This window comes from Astatotilapia calliptera, chromosome 20 (genome assembly GCF_964374335.1).
Source record: "Astatotilapia calliptera chromosome 20, fAstCal68.1, whole genome shotgun sequence".
Taxonomy (NCBI): domain Eukaryota; kingdom Metazoa; phylum Chordata; class Actinopteri; order Cichliformes; family Cichlidae; genus Astatotilapia; species Astatotilapia calliptera.
Window position 1 is genome coordinate 10774320 of NC_137441.1, and position 22353 is coordinate 10796672.

Consider the following 22353-nt stretch of genomic DNA (forward strand, 5'->3'; position numbering starts at 1 on the left):
GGTCTTTAATGTGCAATGTGAAATGTGGACAACTTACAGTGCATGAAATTAATGACTCAAACAGATGTAACACCAGCCGGTTGTAAACATCAATAGCTGAATTTAACACACTTTGTTTGTGCAGTTGCTAATCTAATTTTCATATGGGAGGGAACTATATTTAATTCCTGTTATGTTCTTTCCATGGAAACCCATGTGTTTATTTGACTCGCTAACAGCATGGCAGTGCTGTTCAGTTCATTAGCCTGTTGGTCATCTTGTACACTATAATTGTCTCAAGAAACAATTACTGAAGAAACATTGACCATCATATTGTATTTTAAGATTTATACTTACAGAGTCATATGAAGTCTTGACCACTCCCTATTTCTTTATAGTTTGCTTGGAAAATAAGTACAGTGATTTCTTGACACGTGCAAACATAAATGGAAATACACTAATAAGGTAAAACCAGACGTTTTACAATTCTATCCAGATTGAAAGTTGAATGACCACCTTTATTCTTTAGCACAGTATGAACTCTCTCAGGCAAGCTGTCTTGTCTCTTAGTTGAAGTAATCTTCAGGAATAGTTCTCCGACTGTACTTCTGCATTTACAATTCCATCAGTTTTGACATCTCCAACAACACTGGATGAAATGCAGCCCAAACCATGACAGAGTGTCTGCCATGTTTTACAGATTGCTGTGACTGATTTTCAGTTCTTGTGCAGTTTAACCTACCTCACCTTTTTCTTAAAGAAAATCTTAATTCACCATCTCCCACTGAGACCATTTCCAACGAGGCTTCAGCAAAAGGTAGTTGGATCAACAGAAGGTCCAGATTCTGTTCTATTTTTTAAGGACATGGCATTCAGGTACTGTTCATCTGCTGCTTAAGTCTGACTTCTTGACTTCTTTTTTTGCACAACCCTGTAAACATGAGTAGAAAATAAATATCCCGTGCTGCTACCAAAAACCAAGCATAATTATGTTATCGTGCAAATATTTGCATGCTGGTTGTATGTACAGTAGTCAAGGCTGACAAAGCCCAGATTAGACTGATGAAGTGACATCTGCGAATGCATAACTGAGCTTGAGAAGTTAAGCCAGTTATATCCTAATCTTAATGTTGCATAGAGGATAAACTCTTTTTGATGTAGCAAACAACACTGGCTTACCTATGGTACTAACTCAGTCCATGCAAAAATGTTGCTTCTGTATCTACAAGTGAACTCAATATTTTATTATGTAAACACCACATTTAAATTCTAGAAAAACTGATGCCACTTAAAACATGCACCCTGAGTTCTTAAAATATTCTGGTGTTGAACAAATCCTAACTCATAGTTCCACCACCTCTAATTTAATCAAATGATACTTTAAAAACTGTCTAGGGATTAAATAATAGGGGGAAAAACAATTTTGCAATTCATTTGGTGTCTCAAAGGAGCTTGCAAAGAAAAGCGTCTGGACTTCTTTAAGTTGCTTGAAGACGTTTCACCTCTCATCCGAGAAGCTTCTTCAGTTCTAAGGTCAAATGGTGGAGTATGCTGTACAGTGCAGCGAGGAATGCTCAGACCTCTACATTGGAGAGACCAAACAGCCACTTCACAAGCGCATGGCACAACACAGAAGAGCCACCTCCACAGGACAAGACTCAGCAGTCCATCTGCATCTTAAGGATAAAGGACACTCTTTCGAGGATGCCAATGTTCACATTTTGGACAGAGAGGACAGATGGTTTGAAAGAGGAGTGAAAGAAGCCATCTATGTCCACTGTGAGCGACCATCTTTGAACAGAGGCGGGGGTTTACGACACCAACTCTCTGCCATCTATAATCCAGTTTTGAGATCCCTCCCCAGACACCTTAACGCTCACTCACATCCTGGGCCATCTGACCTCAGGAATTCGCATGATAAGGTGGGCCAGGTTTCACAATGAACACACCCGAAACTCTGGCTGATTGGGACCCACGCCCAGTTTCCCTCCTTGGCTCAGGCGATTAGAGGATCATCAGGGGGTCCTTTTGTCCCTCTGTGGGGGGATACTCCCACTAGGTTTATATCTGGGACTCTCCACCATTTGACCTTAGAACTGAAGAAGCTTCTCGGTTGAGAGGTGAAACGTCTTCAAGCAACTTAAAGAAGTCCAGACGCTTTTCTTTGCAAGCTCCTTTGACTACGATGACCTGGATGACTGAGAACCTTCACAGACATTTGGTGTCTCTTTCTTGGTACCCATAGAATCTACTAGCACAAGGTCCAGTTGGTGCCAGCATTATGTCATGCTTGTCCTTCTACATGTAGTACTTCAAATATATCTAAATATGCTCTGGAGCTCACATAAACCAGCTGGATTAGGAATTAAACCCCCTCAGCCTACCCTCCTTATATTGATGAAATGTCATGCTGCATAGCTTTCATTCCAGTCATGGGAAACCACAGAAAGCTGCCGCTGAGGTGCTAACTAGACAGCCTGGCCTGACTCTCTGTAGTGTAGATAGCTCTTCTGAGGGAAACCTCAACAGGACATACGCAGAGGTCTTGTCAGTCACTTTTCAATAAGGAGTGAATTTATTTCTAATGATAATAACTGGTGTAAAATAACCTATCCCAGTGATGTTTACATTTTTTTTTCCTTTCACATCTTCATGATAAAGGATCTTTCACAAAGAAACATAGTTACTTTCCACAATAATGACATGATGTAACGATATGCAAAATTTATAAACAAATGTATGCCTTACAGTTTCAGGAATATTAAATGGCTTGGATGTCTAATTATCTATTTGTAAATAAAAAAAGGAAAGAAGAGAAACTAGAAACTACTAGATGAGCTGAGAAGTTGTATTAGGAATGTCTTACACTAGCAACATTTGTAGCGTGAATGGAATTTGTTTTCTTGTTCCTTGTTTTATTTTATATGATAACTGTTTGATAGTGGGGCAACGCCCCGACAGTTTCCCAAGAGTAAGCTTCTTGTCTCATTTACATTTTGGTATAATCCATTGGCCTTAATGATAACTTACTCCTGTGTTTGTTTGTTTTTTCTAAAAATGATACATGAATATTATTCATGCATCCATACTATTTAAACTGCATTGTTTTTCCTCTTTGTAAGGGTTGGCTTTCCCATCCTGGCTTTGAGTGTGGTCATTTGGAAAGAGTTGTTTTATGAAGTGGTTGGGGGCCATATTTATCAGATAGCACCTAATCCAGACTTTATGTTGGTAAAAATGTGATGGAGATTTCTTATTATCTCTGAAACGCACAAGTAAATGACACATCAGGCTTTTATTTAATTTTGATGTGAAACAAAAAAAATTATGTGGTTCAGTGAAATGAGTGCTTCCTTGCAATAAATTTATGGCATTTTTAATAGCAATTTCTGTTCCCAATAGCCCATTATGGCAGTAAGTAAACATTTCGGGTAAGCGTTTAGGTAGGTTTAATTTTACAGACTTTTAATAACAGGTTTAACAAGGTTTCAGTGGATGTTTTTTCTTTCATGTCTTTCCTGGTACTTCTGTTTTTATTGCCATCCTTGTTTCGTCATTGGTCAAGGTTCTGATTGTGAGCTTTCAGGTTTGAATGCGTTTCTGAATGTTTCATGTTATTGTTAAGGCAAGCTCAAGGCTTGAATGGGTGCAACAAGTAAAAAGTCATTGGTGAATAGAGCCAGTCAGTCTTTTAGTTACTATTAGTAGCTATTTTATTGATGACATCTCAACACTGTTTCTCTAAATAGATCTTATCTCGACTCTCTGACACTTGATCATAATCAATATATGTTATCCTGTTTTTACCATTGGAACTGACCAAGAATCGACTCAAAGACCTGGTATTGCTTTGATACATAGGTGCCGTTCACATGGCCGCTGTAGTGCTGATTGACCACTGATGGCTGTAAATCACTGAACTCATTACATGCTGAAGATCCTGTGATTGTGATACATATGTTATATGGTTCTTACTTGAAAATAGGCACTGCCATATGGATGGCGTATATTGCCATTTTTAGGCGTTGAGAAAGGTGGATGAAATGTGTTCCATGTATTCTGGGTTTCTCAGATCTGGGCTTCAGACCAGAGCAGCCCAGGCATCTTTGCTCAGTAATGAAAAGCTATTTTTGATGAGATTAACAACCTAAGGCGATCCAGTGTCCACAGCAGAAAAGAAAACAAACAAATTCAAATTTGATTTGATTTAAGCTTATGCTTATAAAATTGGGACACAGATATAGAGTGTGGCTTGCTAAATTTAGAGAAATAATATATCAGTTATGAGCCATGTGAATTTCATCTAGGGCTGAATTTGTAACACGCTAGAATAGTATGTAACTGGTGATTTAGTTATAAATTAATGTGTCAGTTAAATCAGTGGTTTGACATATGTAAAACAGATCTAATCTCTTGTGAGATCAGCACCCAGATCCTGTCTGCATGTTGAATATCAAACTAACGCAAGTATCTGGTTTTCTTCTCTTCAGAGCATTTTACAAAAAAATTGCAAAATGTGGAGAAATACATGCACAAAAACTGAATGGATTGTTGATTGCATCAAGTATATCACCTGTTGATGGAAACAGGAGATATCTAGAGTCAGATATTACCATAAAGAAGTTGGAAGTGCAATCTGAAAAAGGAGGGAAAAGATAATTTTCCAGTTGATTTGTATAAAAGGTTTATATATAAAACTTGAAGTTTTATGTTTTCAAAAAGATGCTGTCTTTCTACTGGAATATGCAACATTTGTTTCTTAGACAAATTCTGTAACACATTACACACATACATTATGTATGCATTTGTCTTTGGTCTATATACTGTTAATCATCTGATCTACCATTTCTCTTATGCCAGTGATGACTTGGACATCACATACACTGCCATACAATATATAACTGTAAAAGTCTTAAAGGCTTATGCTTTGCAGCAGGGGAAAACACAAAATATTTTACTGTCTTACCATCTTGATTTTAATCCTGTCATTAAATATACTTGAAGGAGTAGTAAGACAATTTATTTAACTTGCACAATCTTTTGTATGAGATAAGTCAAGCAGGAACAAGATGTGACTTAAAAGTCTCTGCTTGCGAAAAAAGAGGCGGGAAAAAGCCTTCATCTTTTTGAGATAGTACTTCCCTGCCATGAATTGCATTCTAAATCCTCATCACATCTTCCTGGTGGCCCATCTCCATCCTCATTACTCATAGCTCCAAAGGCTCCAAGCTTGATTAATTCCCCCGGCTGACAAATAATCTGTGTGCTTTAAACACTCACACTCCGGCTTTCTGATTGTTCCCTGTGTACTCCGTCAGTAAAGCTACATTTGAATCGATGTACTTAGGATCCGACCAATCACAACAAAGCTGTTCAAAACTGAGAGCTTATACTTGGCCTGAATGGCATTCAGGGCAGTTTCCCTCTGCAAAAATATTAAGATTTTTAAACATGTGTCTAAGAGGTGGCCTTAGTCTTCATCCATCTAGGATCAACACCATACCACAGTGATATTAAAGAGCCTGGGACTGACATAAATATGGCACAGTCTTCAACAGCAGACAATACTGAGCTTGTGGTCTCACCACACTGTTCAGTTGAGATTGTTGGAATATCACTGGGCAGTTTTGGTAATGATTGACTCCAGCTGCTTTTATGCAAATTTTATTTAGAAGTACTAAAATGAAACTGGTTTCACCTACTTTTAAGTCCAAATTGTGATATGAGCATTCTAATTACAATACAGGTCTAACTCTAGCCTTCACTCTACATAATAAGGTAAATTCAGACGGAGCAAACAAGAGTAAAGTACAGTCAAACGTATTGTTTTAACTATTAGAAAGTTTGTTCTAATGCCAAACAAGGTTGCTGCTATCTCTTTTTGTCACTTGTGATTAAATGAAACTCCTACAAGCATCTTCTTATGTTTTTAGAGTGATATGTATCCCACAGGGTTAATTATTTGACCAGTACTTCAGATTATTAGACTCCCTTGCCATTTGGGATGTCTTTTTCACTATTGATTCCACAAGATGGCAGTAAATTTCCTTGGTTTATAGTCAGTCTTTTGGAAGAATCAAAGTGAATCCTTTTTTACAGCAAGAATTTCTGACAAAGCTGTGACAAAACATTTGTATAGTTATTAGGCACTCAAGGACAATTCCATGTTTTTCTGGCATTTGACCTCTTGACATTGTGTTGTGACAAAGCCCATTTTCCTACATGTTCAGGTTATGTCTCTTACTTCACTAGTTAAAAATATAGAGTTATTATTAGTTATTTTCTGTTTTACCAAGGGAAACTGTAAAATAAAAATATAAATAAGTACTGTGTGTGTGTGTGTGTGTGTGTGTGTGTGTGTGTGTGTGTGTGTGTGTGTGTGTGTGGAGATTTAAACTGTAATTTTCTTCCCTGAATTTCCCATCCACTGAATAGATTCATTTTACTGGATATGAAAATCACTATATGATGATATGCCCAGGCTATCTTGGTGGGATAAATGAAAAGGGTTCTCAGGAGACTGTAGCTGAGCAATAATCATGCCCACCCTCTGACATGCAATATTAAAAAAGTATTACTGCGCTTAATGAATTTATATTACTTATTGGTCAATTTTATTAGCACTTGCATAGGTTTTATCTAACTGTATTACAATACCGATGATAAATACATGTATGGAAGGGATTGGGATTGCATCTTTCAGGGAGCTTTTGGTCTTTGAAACATACATTAATATGCAGTGACACTCCTTGACAAATGGCCCTCAAAATGTTGCTTGTATGGGAAAGCATCAAACTACTGCAGCATCGTGTATCATCACCTCCTTAACTATTTCTTTCTGAACTAACTCAAAACTTCAAATTCAAAATTAAATGAACCATTGTCCCCTAACCCTAGGAGTCTGCAGTATGCATTCATGCAAGGCTGCTTGCCTCTATGCATGGCTCCTCCTAATTTTAAAGCACCGTCTACCTTCTGTTCTTGATGTTGTATGACATCTGCACAGCATTTATGACCATGAGATTAGACCCACATTGGCAGTTAACGTAATGCATAATACACCCAATGTTGATATTCTATCAGTATAAACAGCTTGTGACCAAAGCATAGACAAAAGAAAAAGAAAGTGAACAAAGAAGAACAAACTTTTTCTTTTCATGCACTATAAAATTATATAATCCAGATAATTTCTTTTGGATATATGCCAGTTAGCTTGTTGCTAAGCTTTCTTTTTTTTTTTTTGGTTGTATATTAAACTCTTGAACTGCTGACCAGACAAATCAAAACATAGAAGTGTCTGAAAAATTGTTGTGGACACTTATATTAGTTTCCAGCATTCTATTCACCATAAAAATAACTCACCAAAAATAATACAGTAATTAGTTGCTTCCTCATTGTCCACATCTCTTAGGATTCCAGAATCAAAGACTTTTTGAATACAGAGTAAAAAAAAGTGACTCAGATATTGGCTGCATGGAAAAAAAGTTATAAATGTCATTACATTTGGGTCATTAAATGTGAATACACACTATGAGGTCTGCAGTTTTCTGTGTTGACTAATGAGTAAACCATCTCCAGTGGCAAAACCAGCGTACACACGAAGGATATATACACTGATACTAACCAGGACCAGGATATTACTAAAATCCACCCAAGAAGCAGTTACAGCAGAATTTTGTTCAAGAGAAAAGACAGTCTTGTAATCCTGCTAGAATTTTATTATGTTGTGCCAATCACCATATAATAAAGTGGAAAATAGGTTCCTTAACCTCCTAAGACCTGAACTCTTTCATGGCATGCATTTGTAATTTCTCTTTGCTATTTGGGCTGATTGGGACCTGATTGATGTAAAAACAAAGAATTATCTTTTTACCTGATTTTACCCTACAAGAGCCTCATATCCACGTATGAGGACATTCGTTTTAAATTTTGTTAGAACAATGGCAGTATAATGTCCTCCTTAGTGGATATCAGGCCCTTGTAGAGCAACATTTAGTATTGTGGTCTAGACAACCCAAAATGTGATGTCCACATATGTGAATGCCAGGTCCTAGGAGGTTAACAACATAAATTCAATAGAACATTTTCTCTTTATTATTTATATTGCTGGATTATACCAATATGCCTTAATACAGTCCAGTTCGAAACTTTAAGACCACTTGAAAAACGGCAAAAAAATCATATTTTGCATGGTTGGATCTTAACAGGGTTCCAAGTAGAGCTTCAACATGCACAAAGTAGAAATGGGAGGGAGACAAAACACTTTTTTGAGCATGCAATTTATTGAAAACAACCCTTAAAGTGAAACGGGCTGTTTTACAGCTGATCAAAAGTTTAGGACCACATGCTTTTATAAGGCCAAATCTGTTCAAAAATTTAGATTAAGTTCATTTTCTGTCAGGTAGTAACACTGTCATGATGGCCAAGTCAAAAAACCTTCCCTTCTTGAATGTGGTTGTTGAACTGCATAAGCAGGGTCTCTTGCAACGTGCCAATGTGCTGTGTTGGGATGCAGTAAGTCAGTCATTTGGAATTTCTTAAATGATCCTGAGGGTTATGGAACAAAAAGTCAAGTGGAAGACCCAAAAAAAATTCACCAGCACTGAGCTAGTGGATTTAATTGGCTGTCCGTCAAGACACTGGATGATCTTCGACCCAAATTAAGGCTGTTACTGGTGCCGACTGCTGCACCATCAGACGGCAACTGAGACTGAAGGGCTTCAAAAAGAAATGTCTTCAAAGGCCTTGTCTCCTTGAACGCCACAGAACTGACTGTTTGGACTTTGCAAGAGAACACCAAACATCGGACACTGAAAGGTGGAAGAAGGTTTCCAATGTTTCCAATGTTACTGGCATGACAATCAGATCCCACCTAAGATATTTCTACGCGCAACAGTGGAGGGGTGCCATAATGCTCTGGGGTGCATTTTCCTTCAGTGGAACAATGGAGCTTCAGGAGGTGCAGGGGTGTCAAATGGCCACTGGCTGTGTCCAGATGTTGCAGAGAGCATCCCTCGTGACTGAGGGCTCTCGTCTGTGTGGTAATGACTGGGTGTTTCAACAGGACAATGCTACAGTACACATTGGCCAAGTCAAGGGACTTCTTCCAGGAGAATAACATCACTCTTTTGGACCATCCTGCGTGTTCCCCTGATCTAAATCCAACGGAGAACCTTTTGAGTTCATGTTTGGGACTTTGATTTCTGTTTTGGGGGGTTTACAGGGTTTTTTGGAGACTTGGTCCTAAACTTTTGATCAGCTTTAAAACAGTCTGTTTCAGTTTAAGTGTTGTTGCCAATATATGGCATGCTCAAAAAAATGTTTTGTCTCACTCGAATTTCTTCCTGTTACATGTTGAAGCTATATTTGGAAACTTGTTAAGATCCAACAATGCAAAATGATTTTTGCCATCTTTCAAGTGGTCTTAAACTTTTGATTGGGACTGTAGTTTAGGTGATCAATAAATCACAGAGAACAGAAGCTATAAGCTTAAAACTATAGAATGCACCCATTTTAATAGCTTATTATTTAGAAAGGACTTTATTGGCAACAGGAAAATAATTTAATTGTGGATACTGATTGTGCTCGTACTATCTTTTCCTAAGCCTGTGCACAGACAGACATTGGCAGCCAAATTGCTTTTTCGCTTGAAAAATGTCCTTTGAATGGATTTGAAGATTTGCAAGGTTTTCCAAAACCAAAATAAAGAAACAACAGCAGAGTATATATGTTTGTTGTTTGTTTTTGTTTTTTATTATTTATTTATTTTTTACCATAGTTACAACTTATGTAGCAATTTAAGCTATGATCAAATTGTTGAGACTGTTGCTGGTAATGCCTGGTGTCGTTGACTCCCTATCTCAGCAAATCCTAGTCCATCAACCAACAGAACATGCTTCAGCGAGACCATGATACTTAACCATCCACTTAACAAGATGGCACAGCAGCAGCAATTTAGGGAAAAAAAGGGCCATGAGTGCCTATCAGTCTTTGAACTGCTTCTTAACTGCACTGCAGCAGAGACCCACTAAATACAGAAGATGGTAGATAAGCCATCTGAAGATGTGAGGTCATAAGCTGACCATGTAAAAACTTTAAAAGTATAGCTGAGTTGTTGAAGTTGTGGGTATAGCAGTGGCCATTGTATTTATTTTTCAATTTTGAATTACTTACAGAGTTATTTTAACTGTCCCATCATATATATTCTTCCATTTTAATATGGACAATAAAGTGTGAGAAAACTATGAAATATAAAATCCAGAACTGTATGCTTAGCCTTTTAGTCATTACTAAATGTTTCTTTCTTTTTTTTAAAAAAATAATGGATTTTAATAAAAAAAGAAAATGAATGGGCAAGGGTGCACTACCCCCACCCTTTCCAACTATATGCTTGAAAGACTACGTTTGAAATGTCCAAGTAAAGGTCATCACTTAGTAATGAAGGTGATTGCAAATAGATTTTTTCTTTTTTTTTCCCCAAATCAATTTCTTCCCCTATCACCCAGGGAACCATCAACCCTCCCATTACGGTCCATCTTCTGTTTCATGTTGTAATTTATGTTTTTTTACCATCTTCCATAGCTTGACAATGACTGTATGGCAGATCCTCAGATCTTTTTATGTCGGTCATTTCAAATGTAGGTTATATTGAAGAAGATGGACCCGACATAGGCACCCTCTCAAGACGTGTCATTCTCATCCTTTTCCATCATCCTTTTCTCATCTGCCAAAATCCAAAACCGCTGAACCTGCCAAGAAAAAAACTGTTTCAACAGTGCTATCACATCTTCCCCTTGCTCATCTGTCCCTGTTGCAGGTCACAAGGACTGGACCATTCTAACACTTTCTAATCAAGTGGTCACCCTTTATCATCTCCACCTGACAGCTTTAAGTAGCCATAAATAAGCGTGGGCCAAGCTCCTCATTTGTCATGTGAAGCTCTGCTTGCTGTATATCTCTCCCTTTAGTGACCATAGCTCTTCTTTACAGCTCCTTCCTTAAGTAGGCAATGCTGAGGAATGATGGCAAGAAATAATTCCATGATCATAATAGGCCTTTGCTCCTCAATGATGATGAAAGAAACCCCCTCATAAAGGTGCATTTTTAAGCTTTCATTTTATTAAACAACAGAGCCTCCATTAATTTTGGAGAATTTATTTTGTGGTAGGCTACAGTGGGAAATTTACATCCTGCAGGCATAATTATATTTAATATCACCTTCTACCTTACTGGAGAAATTTCTTCAGTAAAAATTCAATCTTTATATTCTCTGGTTTCAATTTCTCAGGTGAAGTAAAACCTGCTGTAGTATTAACATCACACAAAACACTTTTTACATCATTTTTGTTTCTTAACCATAATATATAACACACTACGTGATAATAGAGAAAATAAAGTTAATTAATTTGATGTTTCAACATCCATGCGTCAAAGTTTGTACTATAATGAATTATTACTGTCTGTAGAGCATAATTTGGGTATTCTATAAAAATATCACTTAGCACTTGAGGTTTTTTTAAGCTCCAGCACAACAATTTTTAACTTATAAATTCAGCAGACTAAATTTCACTAGAGTTTTACAGCCAATTTGATTGCTAGTCAAACACACTTGATGCCAGTGACGTCTTTGACTCTTATGGTAAATGGCCTGTAAATGGCCTGTATTTATATAGCGCTTTACTAGTCCCTAAGGACCCCAAAGCGCTTTACATATCCAGTCACCCACCCATTCACACACACATTCACACACGTTATGTCTTTTTTGGCATTATGGTTCAAATACTGAATATTAGGTTTGTGAAAATTCTCCAAAAGTAATGACCTCTAATGTGGGGCTGTTTTTCTTTTATGCCTCAGTTATTCTTTTGAGGGAAGGGGGGGGGGAAAGGGGAAACGTATCTTTACTGCAGATCATGATTGTACCATGGGCAAAAAAATTTCATTCATTCAAAAACTTCATTATTCAGATTTATTCAAATCCAGTTCACTTATTACTTGGGTAATGATTGTTATTAATTGTTGTTAAAATGTAACAATACAATTTTAATTAACTTTCTAAAGCTTTCAGATGTGTCCTCTTTTCTATTTAACTTTTCTTAAATACAGTTATAACCACATAAATAGCCTTAATTTGTAAAGGCAAACTTTCTGTGGTGTAATGATTAGACTGTTTGCTTCCATTGGAAGGTTGCTAGTTTCCAACACAAACTCGGTCTCAGGGAAGGTAGAAATACTAGAAGTTAAAATTTTAGTCTTAAGTCAATAAGAATATTGTAATTGTGTGAACATAGGGTTAGGGTTTGGAAACAACTGTACAACAACTGTCAAAAGTTGACAACATTCAAAAAAGGTATTAATTATATTTTGAACTTTCTTAACTTTTATTCTTCTTTAAATTTTAATGCTAGATCACCAGGAAGCCCAAGTTAATGGTGCCCTGAAGTAAATGCCATTTATCCATCCTGAGTCACAAAAAACATGAAACACAGTATAAGGGTCTTTTCCAAAAAGAGGGTTTTGTAAAAGAGCTCTTTAAATCAAAATCCTAGGTAATTATTTTGCTACCCAAGGTCCATCTTTAATATGACTGATTTTATAATCAGTCTTATACATCTGTCAGAATAGATAAACTGATCTTTCAACTAGGGCTGGGCGATATGACCCAAAATTCATATCTCAATATTTTTTAGCTGGATGGCGATATAAGATATATATCTCGATATTTATTTATTAATTTTTTTAAAAAGCCAGAAGGTAAGAACAAAAAGAGAGTTCTTAGTCAAAGCTGTGTCCCCGATGTCACACGGGCATTTTTATTAACATACAGCATAGATGTACATGAAAAAAAAACTACTCAAAAATAAATTATGAGCATTTATTAAATAATAATGCTCCATAAATAAAAGAAAACTGTTGTTTTTGTGCATAACAAAGAGCTCACAATTGTGCAGTCAAAATGTAAACGAAAAGACGCTGAGCATAATAACAAGGGCAGATTTCACAGCTGCTCTGTTCCCAAGTTCGTGACTGACAGCCTGGAGTTTGAAATCCGCTTCATAACCGTGTCTCTTAACAGGTGCCATTTATGGTCCTTATACACACACAATAATATTACGTTGAAGCACAGTATGTATCATTCCGCGAGGCTCCTCGGTAGTCGTAATGCTCCGACAATCCATCAAGCCGTTGCAGCTCCGTAGCTTAGCAAAGTCGTACTAAAACATTTTTTGACAGATTGCTGAGCGCCGTGTTCCACATAAAATCTGTTTGCGGTCATCAAGCACAACCAGATTCATACATAAGGCGCGCTGTCGATTTTTGAGAAAATGAAAGGATTTCAGGCCGTGCATGGCGTTAGCGTGGTTAGCTCGTTAACACGTTGACGCCGTCCAGCCCCACGCACGGGGCGATGCGCAGTAACTCGTTAACGGAGATTTGCCGTGTCCATCTTGTTGCTGCCTGCAGGTGAAGCAATGGGGGAGGAGGGGGAGCTGTGTTCAGTGAAGGAGAGGCGCGGCCGAGTAACGTTGCGTAAAGACAAAAGCGGATGAAAGAGAGGCAAACTTGTGGCTCCACAACTATAATTATAACGTAACATAGACTATATCGATCTAAAAGATATTGTCACATCTTATATCTCGTATAAAAATATATCGATATTTTTTAAAAAACTCGATATATCGCCCAGCCCTACTTTCAACATTATAGATTTGTTCTCAAATTAAATGAAGTGGGGAAACCCCCCAAAACAAACACCCAAAACAAAATGGTTTGACTCTAAAAATTGTTGCAAATCACCAAAAGTAATTATTCCATAGTTTAGTCAATAATAATACAATATTACAAAATATTGACATATTAAATGTAAACAGACCATGTTGCTGATCAGTGTGTTTGTGTAATGCCAGTGCTGTGTATGATAGTATGTGACTGTATGAGGATTATTGTTTTCCAGAGGCCAAGTTGAAGTGGCTGAAATAAGGATTATGGAGGAAAATGGTAATCATCCAAGACTACAAGACTAGACTGCACCTTGTGTTCTTTTTATGAAGTGGATGGGCCTTAGCCCCATGAAACACCTCTTTAGCATGTACTGCTAATCCGTATTGTAAATTAAAAAGGCAAAAGATGAATCTAAACTTACTTTTACTCTGGCTGTTTCAAAAATCCACAGTACCTTTTACTGAAATAGTTATTTGAAGCTGAATGGCAATACAAAATAAATCTGTTGTTAAATTAAACACGTTATGCATAAACCTATACCTTGGTCGTAACTGGATTTTAATGGAGGTGTCATATTTATGCATCTACACACAATGTGTCTGGAAATGTTTTGTAGAAAATACTTGGCTTTTATATTTCTAGATGCTACAGATAACTCAAAACAACAATATATCTCCAAGCTGTGTTCCCTTGGGGATTAATTTTTTTATTTTTTCATCTAACCAGTGTGAGATATCTTTTTAACCCAATCAACAGCAGAGGAATATTGAAGTAAATGAGACTTGATAAGTTCAGTAGTGTACTGTGATCTTCGATATCTTGGTAAAAGGGGATTCTAATATGACTGAAAGTTTTCCAGGAATCCATGAGAAAGTATTTCACACCTAATATGAAAAATTTCAGGACAACAAACAAAATAAAAAAATAAATATGCACGGGCTTAACAAAACACACATAATACATTACTTATGGTTATAGTTTGTCATTTCAAAACATCATCAGATAAGTTTTAACCAGTCCATAGTCTAGTTATAATAACATTCATTATGGTTTCCTAACCTTAACTTAGTGTTGAAACCGCAATTTAATCAACAATATTTACCTAAATTGAAGTTGTTGTTGTTGTGGTTTTTTTTTTTTTTTTTTGTTTTGTTTTTTGCAGGTAAACTTTAGCTAAAAAGAACTTGTAAAGAAATTGTTTATCTAATGCCCTTTTCATGCATATTCCCTGGCAACCTTTGGTCACTAGGAAAGAACGTGTGTTCCCAATTTATTGAAGAGTGGTTGCTTGCAGTTGCTGGTTAAAATAGTCACAAAGTAGATGCCGCACCAAAAACCTCCTTGTGAATGCTTTGGTCACTATTAGATTACACACTTGCCATACAGTTAACCATTCACAAAGTGGAGGGGAACACAAACTTTTCCATAGTGACCACAGGTTACCAGGGGTTTTCTCTATTCCCACTTGACCAGAGCTTTAGCAAATGTCATAGCAACTGCTGCCTCCGAAAACCACTCACCAACAGAACAGGGAATGTACATTTGAATGAAATCCATCTGGAAACCAGTGATTGCCAATTGGTCTCTAGGCCAATGTGACTGGGCCTAATGCTGCACCTAATAAGCAAAAAGCCTATTATTGGGAAGTAGCTTCTCATAGAAATCTGCTTTGTTTTCAGATTGAAATTGAAATTTTGACTATAACAATGTAATTCATTTGTAATGTGTGATACCAAAGATTCCAAAAGTTCTCATTTCAAATCTGTGTTTTATGGAAGTCACCATGAGCACCACGTCTAGCTTTTAAACATCCACAAAATGCAAAGGTGTGGTGCACAGTCTAATGTTTAACTGTGAATGTGTTTGTTAGTGGTTTGTGACAGGGCCAAAAGGATGAGTGCGACTCAGTTGTTCATAGTAAAGTTCACAAGTAAGTTCCCTCACTGGAGTTTTTGAGTGGAGGTTAAATGAATTGTGATGGCACTCTACTGACCGGCAGACAAATGCCCCCATCTGTAGGTCAGGTGAAGACATCCTTCAGAATAAATCGACAGAAATTACATGCTGCTGTCAGTCAGTGAGAGCACTTCAGAAACACCAGGGGAATGTGTTTTGTGGCCTCCCTGTCACTTGGAGTGGATGCTTCCTCTACAGCCCATTTACCCCTCATCTTGGTGTGATGAGTTTGAATGCAGACCTAGTTTCAGCAACATCAGTTTCTTAGGTTACTTGTGTTGAAGCTTAATGCTGATTCATATTTGTGCTGTCAAACATAATGTAGTTTATACTCGAAGTGACAGTCATGAAAAACATGTACCACGGATGGAAATTATTGGTCTGTTTTGTGTATATTTAAAGGGGTTTCAGATTACGTACAAAATAATTATACCCATCTTAGGCTGTGACAGGTGGAACTTGTCTGATATAAACCTCATCATCACAACCCATCATCATGTTAGATCTAAAGAAGTCTTAAACTTCAGAGAAAAGGTCTCCAAATTATTTGAAAAAATAGAATAGATTTTAAATTATTTGACTGGATTCAACAGCATATTCAGCTCAAGAACTTCCAAAAGCAAGATCTGTAAGATAAGTGACTGCAAATAGAATGCAAATCACATTATTACACATTTAATTTGCATGGTATGCCAGGAGTAAACCTCTCCAGTAAGAACATTACAGCAGAACTATACATAAAATAGCCAATAAACACTTAACAAAAGATCAAGCCTTTCAGAAAATGTATGGTAAATGGTAACCATATTTGGTGCAAACCGAGGACAGCTTTTAGGACATGCACTCCGTACTAACGATGAAGTACTATGGTGAAAATATTATGGTTTACAAAGAAAAGCGTCTGGACTTCTTTAAGTTGCTTGAAGACGTTTCACCTCTCTTCCGAGAAGCTTCTTTAGTTCTAAGGTATGAGAGGTGAAACGTCTTCAAGCAACTTAAAGAAGTCCAGACGCTTTTCTTTTCAAGCTCCTTTGACTACAATGACCTGGATGACTGAGAACCTTCACAGGCATTATGGTTTACGTTTTCTTTGCTGCTTCAAGGTCTGGACAGCTTGCAGACATTTATTCAAGTATAAATTCTACATCATATCAAAGAGTGTTTAACGATAGTGTGGCCATCTGTTTGAAAGTGTAGGTTTAAGTGAAAGTGGACTTTTCAGGATCATATTGATCCTGTGCACACTAGCAAGTCAACCAAGAGTTTCACATGAAATATCTTTACTACCAGTGTATGCTGTCATGACAGTTATATTCCATCTTAATAACATACCATAAAATTGATTTAACATGATTAAAAGGGCAATTGTGATAATCGTCTTAGATAACTCATTAATACTCTGAGACAATAATGTCCGTAAACCAATTCATTGTTTATAGTTATTGTTGTTTGAGGGTTGTAGTTAATTAACTGTCCTCACCTAAAGCATCCCCTGTGGCTTCACTGACAATTAGTGAAACCCCTCTAAGTAAGCACAAAAAATATAGAGTGAAAGATCAATAATGATGATGGTATGTGATTCCTCCTGCCTTTTCTGTCCAAACAATTTCTAACAAAATCTGTTCTTCAGCCAGATGTAAATTCTGTTTTAGTCAGAAAAGTAAGGCATCTTTCTGTGTGATTTCCCTTCATCTTTGTCTTTTTGTCTGTGTGAAATGTTTAAATACAGATATCTGTATATATGTGTATAAATATTACATTTGTATAAGTAGAGATAAGTGGCATTATGTAAGTCTGTGTGTCCACTTTTGTTAAAGATTCAGAAGCTCAAAAACCCTGATGTGACCAAAAATCTATAATAAAGAAAGACCACAATGAAGTAAGCCTGAATTTAACGACAGATGCACTGGAAAGGACAAAAGATTAGAAAAGTGGTATCCCCTGCCTACCAGTTTTAAGACCAGGGCCCAACTTTGCTTTTCTAAAAAGAGTTTCTTAATCTGTTCTGACAATGCAATTTACACACTTGACAGCGTAATCCTGACTTCAGTTGTCAACATTGCAAATCTGGTTGTTCCAGAGCAATTTCATTAATAAGCTGACTTAGCCCTTTTGATGTTATCCAGCTTGTCTGATTCTTCTCATAACCATATAAACTATTGTTCATCTCAACCAGTTTCTGGCAGCATCTGTGCCTGTTTTAATTAAACACATGGGTCACTTCAGTTGTTGGTCTGCCAAGCGGGAGAACTTAAGGCCAAAAGGGATAAAAGTAAACTTCTTGTGATTAATGTGGCCTTTTGTAACCTGAGGCAGTGGCATATAGTGGTGTATATTCCCTTGTGTAGTGCTAAATCCATGAATGTGTGAGTTTATCAATGTAAATGAGTGTACTGAAAAATCTTTCTTGTTACAGTATGTTACTGTGTCCCTCATGGTGTCCAGTGCTGGATCTACCAAGGAGATGCTCTGCCCCCACTGCTGTTCTGCATAGGCCTCACTCGGAATATAGAGTATATAGTCACTTATTAAAGACTGTTTTTAGTATTTGTAGCAAAAGCATTGTTTGCATTGCTAGCAGTAAGTCATACTCCTTGGTGGGAGTTGGACTTCCTTCACTGATTCTGTTCATAACTTTTATGGACAGAATTTGCAGGCATAGGTAACTGCTGGGTTTTTGATTTGCTTGTCACAGCATTATGTCTCTGCTTTTTGCAGATGATAGGGTTCTTTTTCTTCAATAGGCTAAGACTTCCAGCTCGCACTGGGCTGATTTGAAGACTACTGTAAATTGATGGGAATGAGAATTAGCACTGCCAGTGGTTCACAGATAGAAAAGGGTCTCGTGCCTACTACAAATCAGTGAAGAGTGGCTGTCTCAAATGAGTTCAAGTATTTCAGTGTCTTGTGCATGAGTGATGGGAGAGTGCCACAACAGACCGATCAACGAATTGATGCGGATTCTCACTGTCTGTTGTTGTAAAGAGAGGGCTGAGCGTGAAAGGGAAGCTGTCAATTTGTTGGTTGATCCATGTCCTTACTGTGACCTGAGGCTATGGCTAGTAATTGAAAGAATAAACTTGTGGATACAAGTAGCGGATGGAGTTTTCTTAGTAGCTTGTTTGTGCTCAGCGTCATTGATAGAGTGAGGAACTCAGAGATTTTGGGGGGGGGGGTTGTTGAGGTAGTTTAGGTGTTTTGGACACGTCCTACTGTAAGGAACCCAGGACAGTTTGGAGATATTATATCTCTAGGATGGATGCCTGGTTCTGCCGGAGGTTTCTTTCTGTTAAAAGGAAAGTTTTTCCTTCCCACTGTCGCCAAAGTACTTGCTCATAGGGGGTCATATGATCGTTGGGGTTTTTTTCTCAGTTTGTACTATTGTAGGGTGTACCTTACAATATATAGTGCCTATATAGGCAGCAGTTGTTGTGATATGGCGCAGTATAAATAAAATTGAATTGAATTGAAAGTTCTGATTGTCACACCTGAAGTATTAGGTTAAAGACTATAGTCTTAAAACTTACATACTGGAGAGGCAACATTGCGTATCACACTGTTTTACTCTTTGAATTGAACACTAATTTTTTATTGATTTTGCACAGATTGATGCATTTTCTCACTTCTTAAGGTAGTTTGAAAAAGTCATCAGGTAAAGATTCAGGTATACATATAATGGTGTGTAAGCAACAGTAAAAACACTGCTTGTTATAATGAGCTTGGTTGGCTTATACTACATTAAAAAAATGTCTGAGTATTAAAAGTGTGTTCCATCACAACTGGAAAAAGTCTGTAAAAAGGGAGAATATGTATGTTTTAATACATGCCTGCTGTGAAACCTCACAGCTACTGTTACATGGTAAGAGTGAGGTGTAAATCTTGTAAAATCAAGTTTACTCATGTGGGAAGAACATTCAGGAGATTCCTCACAGGCTGACACATGTAAAGCCTCAGGCCATTTTGAAAGCCATTTTGACAACAGAGTCGATTTATATAGAAAGCCATTCATGTGTATAGGACATTCATGTCCATTCTTCACTCAGTGTTGGCAAGACATTACATATTTGGCAGGTGTGCAAAACTTTCTCCTAAATGTGTAAAACAAAAGTCCTGTCTTTGTTGTCTCAAGATGCACATTGACATAGTTACTTGTAAGGCCTTGTGTATCTTTGAAAAATAGCCTCTGCATAACTCTTCAAGGTGACTCCTTTTGAGCCAACCAAAAGAAAATATCTCAGTTGTCACTTCAGTTGTGTCTTGTTAAAATAAATAAGAAAAGCAATATGCTATTAACTTTTGCTAAAAGAACACAAAGAGATATATTTGAGCTGGTGCATCAGGAAGCCTTTTCAAGCTAGATGCTGAATGAAAAGAAACTGCTCCAGAAATCCCTGGTAGCAGCTGACAAGCTGACACGCAGACTTGTGTCACTGCAGCTGCATATGAGTTTGCTTAAGTCAACATTGCTGTTATCTTCAAAGCAAAGAAGCACACCGATGGCCAAAAACCTGTTATTTACTTTCTGGTTTCCTTCTATGGACATGAGATAAATTAAAACATTCTTTATTGCTATGACCACGTCTGTTAGTTGGAAAACAGAATATTTGCACATTTGGCTTCTTCATTCATGAAAAACATTTAAAATATAGCTCAGACATTGCTCTCTGTTCATGGAATCCTCCTGTAAGGTGAGGATTTTGTCCGTCCACCTAGTGATTGGAAAAAGTTATGTTGTTACTCTCCTGTTTGTGGTTTATGTTCATTACTACCAAACCACTGACTTTCTGACTAGATATCACTGCTCGTTTTTGTAAGGTAAATGTAAAAGAAATGGTTATTTATAAATTGTACTGCAAGGAAAGTGACACATATAGACAGATACTGGGGGGACAAAGGGACCTGTCAAAGCATAGTAATGTAAAGAATGAGGAGCACAGAGTACTTTTCATGATGCAGTCTGTGATTTATTGCTGTGAAATCTTTTAGGGCCTTGTAATGCAAAAATACCTGAGAGAAAGTAACCATCTGTCTAACATCTGTAACCCTACAGGCAAGATAATACGGCCAGAAATGAAGGGAAGCCTTTTAAGCTCTTGTCATAGGGGACCTAGAGATGTCATTGCAAGAGGCAACAGTTATCTTTTTTATGCTTTAATCATATTAACCGCTGTGATCTTGCGTACCTGAGGCTGTTTTGGTTTGTTAGTACTGATTCATGAAAGCGTTATGTAATGGTTTCTCATGGGTTCATACTGTAGCTTATTTGTTTTTGTTTCCAATCACTTAAAAGCAACAGTATGCAACAATAACATTTGTATTAATGTGGGATCTACTGTGCATCATTGATGGCCTGAAATATTTATTACAGGGAAGTTTTGTGCTCAGCATTTATTTAGTGCTGTACAAAAATAGCAGCGTCTTCACCGCTTAGATGGGATCATTGGGAGGACTTGTGAGAACCAAATGTTTTGTGCTCCCTAACTATTGTTTTACTATTTCTAGTTTCACATCATATTAACATTTGTTATAGAATTATTTATTTCTCAATAGTGATTTTCTTTGCATAGGTTTTATTAATCATATGTTTATGATCCTTGCATAAAATTAGCTTTTGCTTCAGAGGATTTTGTTTTATATTCTTTAATAGGGGGGGGGGATTTGCTCTTTTCAGTTTTGATGTATATTCCACCAATATCCATATCAAATCCAATCACTTCTTGCATATTTTATGTATTATGCATGACATTCTTTCATTCATTAGGAGAAATGTAATATAATAAGGTATATATTATTTTTTTCCTGTTTGTTTCCATTGAAATGTGATATTGAATTTCAAATCTATTGAAGGAGGTCCTCAAATGTGTTTTTCTAAATGGGTAAATTTATGGGGACCCAGAGCAGATGGTTTATAGCTAAACAGAAATGTCACAGCATGAATATACAGCCATTTTATTGGGGCTGCTGAAATTATATCAAGGGAGGGGAGAGCTGCATTGTTCACTCAGACCAGAGGAGTGAACGTCCAGTGAGCCAGTTTTTCATTCTGTCCTGTGGCACTGTGCACCAGCAGGTTCATAATAGCCCTGCTTAATGAGGGCTATGATATACCTCTGCCACTTTATTGGCAGAAGTTGGATTCTTTCCCTGTGCAGAAACCCGTTATTCACTATAAAAGAAGCCTGACTCCAAACAAGCCTAATGCACTGCATCTGTGAGGCCAAAGGACCTGACCACATGTATGAAAATAGAAACACAAAATTTAATTTACTCTGTCCTGTTTGTATTGTGCCTAATGGGGAAAAAAATAAATAAATTAAAAAAAATCAGTACTTTTGCTATGAGATGATGGGTTAGGTGCTGAGTGAGTCACTTGGCTCAGGGGAAGCACAAAGGGTGAATTTTGGAATAAAAACACACCACCTTGGACAAATACTAATGTGTTTAGAGTAATTCTCACTGCTAAAGCCCCATTTAATTTTCAGCTGAACATACATAGAATAAATTCTTGTGTATAAAAGACCCCCTATGTGCATTAGAGAGACACTTCATAGTCACAGCAAGTCATTCTGGAAACTGTTTGACTTGGAGCCTGTTCACCTAGACCAGGGGTGCTCAATACGTCGATCGCGATCGACCAGTCGATCGCAAAGGTAGTATTGGTAGATCGCATGGCATTTAAAAAATAGATGCCAGCCT